Source organism: Phyllobates terribilis, unplaced genomic scaffold, assembly GCF_046119375.1.
Source record: "Phyllobates terribilis strain yellow unplaced genomic scaffold, ASM4611937v1 Scaffold_8__6_contigs__length_399053987, whole genome shotgun sequence".
NCBI lineage: Eukaryota > Metazoa > Chordata > Amphibia > Anura > Dendrobatidae > Phyllobates > Phyllobates terribilis.
This window is the reverse complement of record NW_027362768.1, coordinates 244,736,650-244,750,766: the sequence shown is the minus strand read 5'-3', so window position 1 is coordinate 244,750,766 and position 14,117 is coordinate 244,736,650. Positions and strand designations below refer to the sequence as shown.

The 14,117-nt window shown below is 47.3% G+C and overlaps 1 protein-coding gene across 1 annotated transcript in view; it reads right to left on the bottom strand.

Moving 5' to 3' along the window:
- RGS21 (regulator of G protein signaling 21) overlaps positions 1 to 8,594 on the bottom strand; it is a 398,016-nt gene extending 389,422 nt beyond the window's left edge. The window contains exon 1 of the mRNA XM_073644098.1: positions 8,329 to 8,594. The gene's annotated coding sequence lies outside the window, so the exon portion shown is untranslated. The remainder of the gene's footprint in view (positions 1 to 8,328) is intronic.
- Between the last annotated feature and the right edge of the window lie 5,523 nt (positions 8,595 to 14,117).

The following is a 14,117-nucleotide window of genomic DNA, read 5'->3' as shown; positions in this document are numbered from 1 at the left end:
TTCTTGGGTGGCTGACGGCTGGTGTTTCTAGCCTGGGAGGGGGCTAATATTCATGGCACCCTTCCTGGGCTATTAATATCAGCCCCCAGCTGTCTGCCTAGCCTTTGCTAGCTATTAAAATAGGGGGGACCCCTTGTCATTTTTTTTGGGTCCCCCATTTTAATAGCTAGTAAAGGCTAGGTATTCAGCTGGGGGCTGATATTAGTAGCCTGGGAAGCTCTGTGGGTATTACCCCCTTCCCAGGCTTCAAACATCTGCCCCAGCCATCTGCTTAACCTCCGCTAGAGACTAAAATTATGGGGAACCCCACGCCAATTTTTTTTTTAATAAATCCTTTATTGTAAAACTAAATGACAAGTACAGTAACCAACACTGTCACTGTACTTATTATATATGTGACTGACATGTTTCTATCTATCTAATCTATGTGTGATGCTCTATTCTTTCTGTTCTAAATTGTCGGTACTGGTGTATGCTGCTGCTGAATTGCCGGCTTTTCATGTTTCACTGTGAGCACTGTTCCCATCAATTTGGGCAACCACTGTAATGCCACAACCACCATGGCTGTAACATTACAGTGAGTGGCAGACAATCCCTCCATGATTGGTGCTCTAAATAGCGCCAGACATGCAGGACGGGGACCCGAGCTCCCACCCGAGCATCTCGAATGTAATCGGCGAACTCCTAGCATCTTGAATACTGAGATGCTCGGGCAAGTACCGAGCAGTGGCGAGCGTGCCCGCTCATCACTAATTAACAGTATTACTGTGAAAAAATCCAGTTACGCTTTTGGTGCACGAACAGTTATCGAACATAACCTAGAACAGCTGAATTTTTTGCAATTCGTTCGAGTTCGTCGAACGACTCGAACAACGCCAAAAACAGCTCGAATTTGAGATTGGCGAACAGTTCGAGTCGAACACCGCTCATCTCTAATGTTTACTTCAATTGCAACCAGTCGTCCTGTCCCTGCTCCTGAAAAACATCCCCATAGCACGATGTTGTCACCACCATGTTTCACTGTTGGGATTGTATTGGGCAGGTGATGAGCAGTGCTTGGTTTTCTCCACACATACCACTTAGGATTATCACCAAAAATTCTATCTTCATCTCATCAGGCCAGAGAATCTTATTTCTCATAGTCTGGGAGTCCTTCATGTGTTTTTGAACAAACTCTATACGGGCTTTCATATGTCTTGCACTGAGGAGAGGCTTCCGTCGGGCCACTCTGCCATGAAGGTCCGACTGGTGGAGGGCTGCAGTGATAGTTGACTTTGTGGAACTTTCTCCCATCTCCGTACTGCATCTCTGGAGCTCAGCCACAGTGATCTTGGGGTTCTTCTTTACCTTTCTCACCAAGGCTCTTCTCTCACTATTGCTCAGTTTGGCTGGATGGCCAGGTCTAGGAAGACTTCTGGTGGTCCCAAATTTTTTCCATTTAAGGATTATGGAGGCCACTGTGCTCTTAGGAACCTTGAGTACTGCAGAAATTCTTTTGTAACCTTGGCCAGGTCTGTGCCTTGCCACAATTCTGTCTCTGAGCTCCTTGGGCAGTTCCTTTGAGCTCATGATTCTCATTTGATCTGACATTCACTGTGAGCTGTGAGATCTTATATAGACCGGTGTGTGCCTTTCCAAATCAAGTCCTATCAGTTTAATTAAACACAGCTGGACTCCAATGAATGAGTAGAACCATCTTAAGGAGGATCACAAGGAAATGGACAGCATTTGACTTAAATATGAGTGTCTGAGCAAAGGGTCTGAATACTTATGACCATGTGATATTTCAGTTTTTCTTTTTTAATAAATTTGCAAAAATTTCTACATTTGTGTTTTTTTCAGTCAAGATGGGGTGCAGAGTGCACTTTAATGAGAAAAAACTGAACTTTTTAGAATTTACCAAATGGCTGCAATGAAACAAAGAGTGAAAAATTTAAAGAGGTCTGAATACTTTCCGTACCCACTGTATATATACACACACAGTGCTGCTCATCGTTATTGGCACCCATGAAGTTTAGGTACATAATTTGCAGTATCTCCTGAAAAAAATGAATCAAGTGAAACAGTTTTTTTGCATAGAGAACTCAAGTTATATTCAAAAGAGCAAATGATAAACAATAATTTAAAACAAAAAATAATGGGAGGGAAAAATAGAAAAACATAAAGCTTGCTGTGTCACTGGTATTGGCACCCTTTACATTAATTTAGTATGGAAACACATTTTGACTCGTCTGTGGTGAATCACAGAGATTCATCTGTGATTAACTGTCGGTGCCCATGTGACATGAATTAGACAATGAATGATGACTTCAGTGTTTTAAAAAGCCACATGGTAGGCCCTGTTCCTTTCTCACAATGGTGAAGACAAAGGAGCTGTCTGGGGACATCAGAAATGCTATCATTAGCAAACACAAGACTTCCAAAGGGTATACGGCCATCTCCAAAGACCTTGATATCCCAGTTTCAACAGTCTGCAATGTTTACCAAACATGGAACCGTCAAGAACCTCCCTGGATGTGGGGGAAAGAGGAAAATTAACAAGAGATATCTTCAAATGTTGGTGTGAATGGTGGAAAAAACATCACGTCAAACATCCAAAGACCTGAAGGCCAACCCGGAACAGTTTGGGGTCATGATTTCAACAAGTATCATACGCCGTACACATAGGCGGATTATAATGAGGGCAATCCGGGCTACCGCCTGGGGCCTCGGGCCTCCAGGGGGCCCGGGGATGAGGGGTGTCTATGGCCAGATTGCCCTCATTATATGTGCGGCGCTGCGGCACATACTGGCAGACAGTGGCGGGGGGGCCCCCGGACCGCGCCCCCAGCAGCGGTGCACGGACGCTGCTTCTTCTCCGGCCGGGCCAGCACTGCAGCTGTTAACTTCCCTGTGCTGGCCCGGCCGCATCACTGCTAGGAGACACGGCCCTGTGCTTGGCCGTGTCTCCTAGCTGTGACGTCACGCAGTGCGCGCCCGGCCTGCAGTGCTGCACCAGAAAGGAGCAGGAGGACTGGAGCCGAGCCGGGGGATGGTGAGTCTGTGTGTGTCTGTGTGTGTCTGTGTGTGTCTGTGTGTGTCTGTGTGTGTCTGTGTGTGTCTGTGTGTGTCTGTGTCTGTGTGTGTCTGTGTGAGAGAGTGTGTGTGTGTGAGAGTGTGTGTGTGTGAGAGTGTGTGTGTGAGAGAGTGTGTGTTTGAGAGAGTGCGTGTGTGAGAGCGTGTGTATGTGTGAAAGTGAGTGTGTGTATGTGTGATTGAGTGAGTGTGTGTGTATGTGTGCAGGCAGATATCATTGTGTGATGTCTGTTTATATGTATTTTTGTGCTTCAAATGTGTTTTTGCGTGTATGTATATGTCTGTATATATGTTTGTGTGTGCGTGACTACGTGCGGCCTCCCGCTGTCTCTTGGGGGGCGCCGTGTGGCCTCCCGCTGTGTATAGATGGTGCTGTGCGGCCTCCTGCTGTGTATAGATGGCTACGTGCGGCCTCCCGCTGTGTATAGATGGTGCCGTGTGGCCTCCCGCTGTGTATAGATGGCACCGTGAAGCCTGCTGCTGTGTATAGATGGCTACGTGCGGCCTCCCGCTGTGTATAGATGGCGCCGTGCGGCCTCCTGCTGTGTATAGATGGCGCTGTGCGGCCTCCTGCTGTGTATAGATGGCGCTGTGCGGCCTCCTGCTGTGTATAGATGGCTACGTGCGGCCTCCCGCTGTGTATAGATGGCGCCATGTGGCCTCCCGCTGTGTATAGATGGCTACGTGCGGCCTCCCGCTGAGTATAGATGGCGCCGTGCGGCCTCCTGCTGTGTATAGATGGCGCCGTGTGGCCTCCTGCTGTGTATAGATGGCTACGTGCGGCCTCCTGCTGTGTATAGATGGCTACGTACGGCCTCCTGCTGTATATAGATGGCGCCGTGTGGCCTCCCGCTGTGTATAGATGGCAACGTGCAGCCTCCCGCTGTGTATAGATGGCTACGTGCGGCCTCCTGCTGTGTATAGATGGCGCCGTGTGGCCTCCTGCTGTGTATAGATGGCTACGTGCGGCCTCCTGCTGTGTATAGATGGCTACGTACGGCCTCCTGCTGTATATAGATGGCGCCGTGCGGCCTACCGCTGTGTATATATGGCTACGTGCAGCCTCCCGCTGTGTATAGATGGCTACGTGCGGCCTCACGCTGTGTATAGGTGGCTACGTGCGGCCTCCCGCTGTATATAGATGGCTACGTGCGGTGTCCCGCACTGCATAGATGGCGCCATGCGGCATCCTGCTGTGTACAGATGGCGCCGTGCGGCCTCCTGCTGTGTATAGATGGCGCCGTGTGGCCTCCCGCTGTGTATAAATGGCTACGTGCGGCCTCCCGCTGTGTATAGATGGCTACGTGCGGCCTCCCGCTGTGTATAGATGGCAACGTGCAGCCTCCCGCTGTGTATAGATGGCTATGTGTGCTCAATATTGAGTCATACAATTAATGTAAGGCTATGTGCCCACGATGCAGAAATGCTCCGGATTTTTTTTGAGCGTTTCTGCATCTCCCTGGCAGAAAAAACGCATGTGGATTGTACATGCGGATTGTACATGCGGATTGTACATGCGGATTTTACATGCGTTTTTCCTGCCAGGGACATGCGGATGTGAAGCGTTCTTGACATGCATTTCCTCATGCGGGTTATCAAGCGCTTTTCCAAGCGATTTTAGCATCACTTGGAAAGTGCTTGACAACTTGGTCACACTATATAAATCCATGCAACCGGCATGGATTTATATAGTGTGACCGTAAAAGAATGGTAAAAAAATAAAAAATAAATATATAATTACCTTCTGATGGCCTGCCGACGTCAGCGGTCGCGTGACCCGTCACATGACTAAATGACGTCACCACAGGTCCTTTTCAGACCATCGTGAGCTGCCGGCAAGCCAGGACGCATCGGATAAAGACACCGGGGGCCATCAGAAGGTACCCGGGTCTGGAGGAGAGTCTCCTCTTCTCCAAACCCGGGTACCATCCGCACATTGAAACACATGCAATCAGCATGTATAGATGCAGTGATGCGGATTACATGCGTTCCAATGCAAGTCAATGGCGGCGAAAACGCAGAGCTTCCGCAAAATAATTGGTAATGCTGCGGATTTTTCCACAATGATAACCCGCAGCGGAAATTTCCGCAGCATGTGCACAGCACATGCGGATTATCATTGGGGAACATGGCAGGCCTTCTACCAAGCGTTTTCTAAGCGTTTCTGCAGCGGAATTGCTTAAAAACCACATAGCGGGCACACAACCTAAAAAAATTATTATAATTAATATTGTGCCAAATTAATTTCATGTGAACTATCACATGATCTATCACAGGGGATCATGTGACATGTGATACATCAGGTGTGTGTGGGGAGGGGGGGGCCTGCGCCTTCTAAACTGCCCGCGGCCCTGGCTACTCTTAATCCACCCCTGGCCGTACACTAAACCAAGCAGAGCTTTATGGGCGAAGGCCAAGGAAGAAACCATTGCTGAGGAAAAGACATAAAAAGGAACAACTGATCTTTGCCAAAGAGTACCTTGACAAACCACAATCCTTCTGGGAAAATGTTCTGTGGACAAATGAAACAAAAATATAGCTTTCTGGCAATGCAAAGTAATAGTTTGTTTACAGACGGCACAATGAAGCTTATAAGGAAAAGAATAACTTATCAGTTAAGCATGGCGGAGGATCCATAATGCTGTGGGGTTGCTTTGCTGTGTCTGGTACTTGAGGCCTTGACCGTATCACAGGAATCATTAAATCAGAGAATAATGAAGAGATTTTAGAGCAAAATGTCCTACCCAGTGTAAGAAAACTTGGTTTGATTCGATAATCATGGGTCCTCCAGGAAGACAATGATCCAAAGAACACATCAAAAAGTAAACAGGAATACTTGAAAAAGAAAAATAGACTGTTTTAAAATGGCCAGCAATGAGTCCTGACCTCAATCCCATTGAAATTCTTTGGGATGACATGAAATCTGCCATTGGGAAAATGAACCCAGCAAAGATTCAAGAGTTTGAACAAACTGCAAAGGAAGAGTGGGAGAAAATTCCAGCTGAGAAGTGCAAGAAGCTTACAGATGGCCACAAGAAATGTTTGGAGGCGGTCATCAATGCCAAAGGGTGTGCAGCCAGGTATTAATTAGGGGTGCCTTTATTGCTGCACATACTGTTTATTCTGTTTCTTTCTTTGTTTTTCAATTTCCATGTTGCAATTTCAATGTTTTATTGTTGTATTACTTTGGACCACTAATTAAAAAATCTTGAGGATATAACTTTGGTACATTTCCATTTATTTCTGAAGACATTGTACAGTCTATGAAAAAAATTAAGGGGCTTCCAATAATGGTGAGCAGCACTATGTGTGTGTATATATATATACTGTATACTTCTTTTAGATGTGTGTATATGTGTTTATATATGTATGCATAAATATACATGTAGCTAGCTGATATTCAGCTTTAGTGCACATGAATATGGATTTTTTTTTTTTAAATGTATTCTATTTTTTTAATCACATTTTACTACTGTTGGGTTTTTTACTGTATGTTTTAATTGGCTCTACATAATGTTTCAAGTGTTTGCGATAGTTTTTTTGTTCATATACCCACTGCAGTTATAGTAACAATTTTCAACAATCAACTATGCTTAGAAGCTTTGTTCCTTGAATATGTCTCAAGAAAATTGTGAAGCATATACAGTGGGGAAAATAAGTATTTGATACACTGTCGACTTTGCAAGTTCTCCCTCCTACAAAGAATGGAGAGGTCTGTATTTTTTATCGTAGGTACACTACACCTGTGAGAGACAGAATCTTAAAAAAAATCCAGAAAATCACATTGTATAATTTTTAAATAATTAAATTGCATTTTATTGCATGAAATAAGTATTTGATCACCTACCAACCAGCAGGAATTCTGACTCTCACAGACCAGTTAGTTTTTCTTTAAGAAGCCATCCTACTCGGCATTCATTACCTGTATTAATTGCACCTGTTTGAACTTGTTACCGGTATAAAATACACCTGTCCACTCAATCAATCACATTGCAACCTCTTCGCCATGGTCAAAACCAAAGAGCTGGCTAAGAACACCACAGACAAAATTGTAGACCTGCACAAGGCTGGGAATGGGGTACAGGACAACAGGCAAGCAGCTTGGTGAGAAGGCAACAACTGTAGGCACAATTATTAGAAAATGGAAGAAACACAAGATGTCAATCTTCCTCGGTCTGGGGCTCCATGCAAGATCACGCCTCATGGGATACAGATGATTTGAAAAGGATGATTCTGAGAAATGTCAGGAATTAGCCCAGAACTACACGAGAGGACTTGGTCAATGATCTGAAGAGAGCTGGGACCACAGTCTCAAGCATTACTGTTAGTAACACACAACGCCATCATGGATTAAAATCCTGCAGGGCAGAACTGTTTGAAGTTCGCCAATGACCATCTGTATATTAATCTGGATGTAGTCAGATGAGACCAAAATAGAACTTGTTGGTATCAACTCCACTTTGGATGAAAAAGAAGGATGAGTACAACCCCAAGAGCACCGTCCCAACCGTGAAGCATGGTGGGGAAAACATCATACTTTGGGGGTGCTTTTCTGGAAAGGGGACAGGACGACTGCATCGTATTGAAGGGAAGATGGATGGGGCCATGTATCACGAGATTTTGGCCAACAACCTCCTTCCCTCAGTAACAGCATTGAAGATGGGTCATGGATGTGTCTTCCAGCATGACAATGACCTGAAACACAGCTACCGCAACTAAGGAGTGGCTCAGTAAGAAGCATTTCAAGGTCCTGGAGTGGCATAGCCAGTTTCCAGACCTGAACCCTTTGGAGGGTGCTGAAACTCAATGTTGCTCAGCGACAGCCCCGAAACCTGAAAGATCTGGAGAAGATCTGTATGGAGGAGAGGGCCAAAATTTCTGCTGCAGTGTGTGCAAATGTGGTCAAGAACTACAGGAAACATCTGACTTCTGTAATTGCAATTGTAATGGTATTTCTGTACCGAATATTAAGTTCTGTTTTTCTATTGTATCAAATACTTATTTCTTGCAATAAAATGCAAATTAATTATGTAAAAATTTATACAATGTGATTTTCTGATTTTTCTTTTTAGATTCTGTCTCTCACAGGTGTAGTGTACCTAGGATAAAAATTACAGACCTCTCCATTCTTTGTAGGTGGGAAAACTTGCAAAGTCGGCAGTGTATCAAATACTTATTTTCCCCACTGTATTTACCTTCACTACTCTTTACATAAAATAATTTACACATAGTAAAAGCAAAAATAATACTTACAGAAATATATGTATACAGGTAGCCTTTTGTCCAGTATAGTTTCAAGATTTTGTTGGCTTCGTAGATTTTCTTTAACAACTATGAGGAATGTATTAGTCCTATGAGTATTCTAGAAAATATATTTTCCGTCATTTATGGGAGAAGGATGAGCTGGAGAGCTTAGGATAATGATAAGAAAAAAAGCGAAAAACCTGCTTCCTGTCCTTTGAAGCTTCAAAACAAACTTGATATACATAGCTAACCACCTACTAACAACGCAATGTAGAAAAGTGTGGACACCTGTCATAGAGTATGCAAACAATTCTTATTTAAAATGCAAAACAGTTTTGTGGTGTTCTTACTACTGGAAATTCTTGAAAAAATTTTTCCATGTGCTTCATTTGTTTTACAGTATTCACTAAACAATTATTTTGCATAAGAAAATTAACTCTTACTTTCTATTTCAACTCTCAAAATATTTCCAATATAATTGGTTTAAAATTTAAATTCTGAGGATATGATCTGCTCAGTTTTTATGTTATGAGAACCTATTACTACAGTCAGGATGGGCCATACTGGCTATTGGGCAAACATTGCAAATGCCAGATGTGGTAATCCAGTCGTGGGACGCTACGGCCTGTAAATATATTATCAGTACTTGATTACTCAGAACGCCGATACTGTTATCTGCTTGAACAGGCAGAGAGCCATCAGCTCCCTGCTATGCCACTTTCTCAGGCATACTCACAGAGGGCCATCATACTATGTATATGGAGGCTTTGGGACATCATACTATGTATATGGAACTATGGGGCATCATGCAGTGTATAGGGGAGATGAGAGGACCATATTATTGTGTATAGGGGACTATGTGCCATTATTTTGTGTAAATGGAATGTGGGGCAATGGGGTACAAAACTGTGCATATATGACCATTATATTGTGTATAAAGAGGCTATAGGACTTAATACTGTGTATATAGAACTAAGGGGCCATCACACTGTGTATAGGGAGCATTATACAGTGTATATGGAGCATAATACTTGGAGAATGTTATGTGAGGTAGGTTCCTCACCCAATCACCTCCTAAACTTCTCTAAATATCCCCCGTCCTCTGGAATTTTGTGCCCCAACATGTCCGATCCACCACATTCATAACTTTCAGGCGGAATTTGAAAAACTGTCTCTTCATGAAAGCTTAGAGCCTGCAATGACTCTGCTGCCACCTCATCACAATTGGAGCTACTGCAACCAGGGTCGGACTGGCCTTGCGAGGTACCGGTGAAATTCCCGGTGGGTCCCTGCTGAGAGACACCTTCAGTCCCTGACAGCTCCTGCAGCACGTCCTACTCCGGTGGGTGTCGCCAGCAGCAGGACGTTCTGTGAGGGCGGAGCCATGGTTGCTTCACTCTCCGGTTCCTCTTCTCGTGCTGTGTGCTGCCTGTTTAATACAGGAGACTCTTAAGACTGTTCTGTGTCTGTGAGTGGTAAGGAGTCTCCAGGCTCACAGCAGCTGCACAGTGACCTGTGTGTGGCAAGAAGTGTGTTTTAACGGCTTGCAATTCATTGACCTGGGGGCAGAACTTATCGGCGTTTGGGTGGCGGTGCGTAACGTTTGGGGCCCACTACTCCATGTGCAGCCTGCAGGATACATATTGGTGGAATGGAGACAGGATTGAATGAGGTAAGTAAGCAATAATGTGACTTTATTGTTATGCTCAGAATGTGTTTGTACTGTGTATATCCTTTACTTGTGTACACTGCACTTGCTTCATATGTGCATGGTGCTTGTGTGTGCATGGTACTTGTGGGTACATGGTGCTTGTCTATCATGTGTGTGCATGGTGCTTGTCTGTCATGTGTGCACATGGTGCTTGTGTGTGTGCATGATGCTTGTGTGTGTGCATGGTGCTTTTGTTAATGCTGTGTGTGTGTCATGTGTGTGCATGGTGCTTGTGTGTGCATGATGCTTGTGTGTGCATGGTGCTTATGTGGCGCCCTGCTGCGCATGGGTGCCACAGAACCCAGTAGGGTGCATGGATGGACTTCTCCACAAGAAGCCCTCACACATTCACACACCTCCACCCTACCACCTCATACCACCAGAGGGAGCCCTGTTAGGGATATATATATATGGAGGGTGGAGCCAGGTTGCTCAGTCTGAGATAAGTTCAGAGAGTGTGCTGACGCTAGGAGATCAGTGAAGAAGCAGCACGCAGGCTGCTGTGCTTAGGCGAGCCAAGGCCTACAGCACGAGTTGAGGCCTAGTAAGGGCCCTGAGTGTGGCCGAAGGCGAGAGGGGAGAGGAAGCAACGAGGGGGCCGAGGAGCATACCAGGCTCACCCCGACACCGGGTCCGCGCCTACAGGGTCCCTTTATACCCAGTAGGGACCACCAGATACCTGGAGAACTACAAGTCCCAGGTTGACCAACACTGACTACCGTACCAGGGCTAGGAGTCACGGAGGCCCCAGCGACCAGGGAGAGTGATCTCCAAGAGAAGGCCCTACCACCAGGTCAGCAGGTGCAAGAGAGGGAGAGAGACAGTAATAAAGCCAAGCCTAGCTCCAGGCAGGTCAAAAACTTAGCAAGTAAAAGCAACGGATCAGGAGGCCCTATACCCGCTCACTGGGGAGAGTCCAGAAGTGCACCCTTCGTACCGAGTACCCTGGACCATACCTGCATCTACACCAGTAAAGGTACCGAAGTGAACCCCCGTGTGAGTCTGTCATTTCTCCCTGAACCGTGCTGGCCGTCTCTCACCTGTACCACCACCCATTTCCCCATGCTGCCCTGAGGCCCGCTTCACCTGTGGGGAGCCGTTCCATCATAAGCTGCCCTAACATCTGCCTCAGAAGACTGTCGCAGCGCTGGTAGACCTTACCAGACACCACAGGTGGCATCACAAACTATTCCAAAATCCCATATATACCCAAAACCCCCCTTTTCTTTTGGTTGACCGCCCAGGGCCACGGACCGGGCCAGCCACCGTGATATCCCCCCACCGGCATCCATAGGCCCAGCTGCCGAGCACCCCACGGCTCTGGGGGCGCGTCAACTTCTGGCGTCGCGAAAAGGATTCCGTGCCCATTGCCACCGCGTACTGTGCGCCTTAAAAGACTGTAATACTTACTGTGGTGAAGATTTCCCGCCATTTCTGAGGTTTCCCGCCATTATCCGACATTTTCCTATCACCGCGCGGGAAGAAGAGGGGTGTAACCGCGGGAATCGGAGAGGCATAACCGCTGGAAACGCGCAAAGCCCAGTTCACGCCCGACCCTTGACGCCGAACCAGGAAGCGTCAGGTCCTGGAAGGAGTCCAGTGGACGCTCTGACGTCAGACGCGAGCGACGCAAGGTCCTGGAAGAAGACCCTCGCCCGCGGAGCTGCGGCCTACCTGATAAAAAAGTGAAGAAGGTAGGCTACGGTTTACTAGGGGGGCGCAACCATGGCCGACGACCAGCAAGCCGCCGGAGCACCGGTTAATGCTCCTGATGCCCAACTTGCGCCCGGCGCTGCACAGGCCAGAGCGGCCGCCCCACCAGCAGGGGTCGTGACTCCGTTGATACCCATGACCCTGCCGTATTTCCCTGGAGCTAAATGGCTTCCCCAGTATGATGGCAAACCAGACACCCTGTCTGGGTTCAAGAGAAAAATATGCGGTGTACTAGACATGTATTCTATGACTGGTAAGCAGAGAGCCGCTGTTGTGCTGGGACAATTGACTGGTGCCGCAGAGCGGGAAGTTGAGACCTGCCCAGCCGCAGACCAGGAATCAATATCCACTATCTTTAAGAGACTGCAAACTGTGTTTGAAAACCGCACTGAGACAGATCTCTGGATGAGGTTTTACCACTGTGTCCAGAAACCTGAGGACAATATCAGGGACTAAGCCTGGCACCTACAGGAAGCCCTGTGGGCCCTAAAACAGGTTAGTCCAGCCAGCATACAGGATGAGAATAAAATGCTGACGGAACAGTACATCTGGGGGTTGAGGTCCCAGGAGGAGATCAGAACTGTACGGTGGTGGGCTTTAGATCATCCAGACGCCACCTTTGACACCCTGATGGACATGGCTATTAAGGGTCTACAGCCCCTGGAAACATCAGGGACTGTTATCCAGCGTTACCAGGGTGGGGCCACCCAAGTGCCCGCAGCACCAACTGCTCCTTCATTGACGGCTGAAACAAAGACGCAAACAGAGCCCCCTAGCGAGCTGGACAGCCTGCGCTCTGAAGTGCGCCAGCTAAGTAAAACCCTGGCCACTGTCCTGAGCACCCTACAGCTACAGGCGGAGCCCGAGTCGGAAGGAAGGATCCTACTCGCCGACAGCCCTGAGGATGTCCCCTGGATGAGGAGAAGAAGGAGGACAACGCCACCCCGTAGGAGGACAACGCCACCCCGGAGGAGGACAACGCCACCCCGTGGGAGGACTAACGACCAACGTCGCCCTCCAGGAGACTTCATCTGTTACCGCTGCCACAAGGCAGGCCACACCGTGCGGAACTGTCCTTTAAACGGGCAAACCCTGGGGCCGAGGGCCGACACCAAGGAGTAAATCAACCAGGCCCATCAAGCTGGTACCATCGGTTTGTAGGAGGAAGGCCTTTCCTGTCCATCGTGCTGGACGGTATAGCCACACCTGCATTACTGGACACCGGCTCACAGGTAACCATCATACCTCATGTCCTCTACAAAAGGTACTGGTCCGTAGATGAACTCCAGCCGCCAGCCCCGAACCTCTTTGTGTATGCCTCTAACGGCCTTCCTCTTAACCTAGTAGGGCTTAAGGACGTGACAGTGAAGGTGGGCAGAGCGTAACTAAAGGACCAAGGACTGATTGTAGTGGAATCTAACCCTCGTGATACAGACTTGTATATGATACTTGGTACAAATATTGTTGGTAACTGTTTGGGAGAAGTGTTGTTTTTACTCCAACAGATTGCTGCCACTGCCAAACCAGGTCGAGGAAGGTGCTCCAGAGAGAGATTCGAGCCCTCCTGTACCAGCAACAGGTAAAGCTAACAGGTGGTGAGATTGGTAATGTATGGGTGACAGACCCGATACCCATTGTGATTCCCCCAATGAGTGAGATGCTGATTTGGTGTAGAGCAGCAATAGGTCTCAAGGGACAGAACTACCAGGCGGTAGTGGATCCCATTAGCTCAGAGCACAGACCTACACTCTTAACTGCTAGAGGGGTAGTAGATGTACGCAATAGGAGGGTACCCATACGTCTCCTAAATTGTGGGGAGGAGGAAGTTAAATTACCAAGATACGCCACTGTTGCCAGATTGTATACTGTGAATGATGATGCCATACACACAGTAGAGTCTTTAACCTCATCAGACACAGTGGAGGGTAATGACTCAGAAACTCAGGTGGGGGATTGGTGTCAACTAGTGTTGAGCCACCCCTGTAGTGTTCGAGTTCGGTTCGGTTCGTCGAACACCCGTGTGTTCGCCGAACTGTTCGTCGAACTGTTCGTCGAACACCTTCGAACACCGTTAAAACCAATGGCAGGCAAACAAAAACACATAGAAACACATAGAAAACACCTTCAAAGGTGTCCAAAAGCTGACAAACTGCTCAGAAGACACAACTAACACATGGAAAAGTGACAAGTACATATAGTCATGCGAAAATAAAAGAGGTGGAGGAGTAAAAGGAGGGGGAGACACAGATATAGGCATGTCATGCCCTTCTAAAATCCAAAAAGTGAGAAGCCGACACGGCCAGTCCGCTCCTGCCCGTGCCACCTCCGTGTCGCCGGGTTTGTGCCAGAGCCGCGGTGAACCCTGATGGCCAGC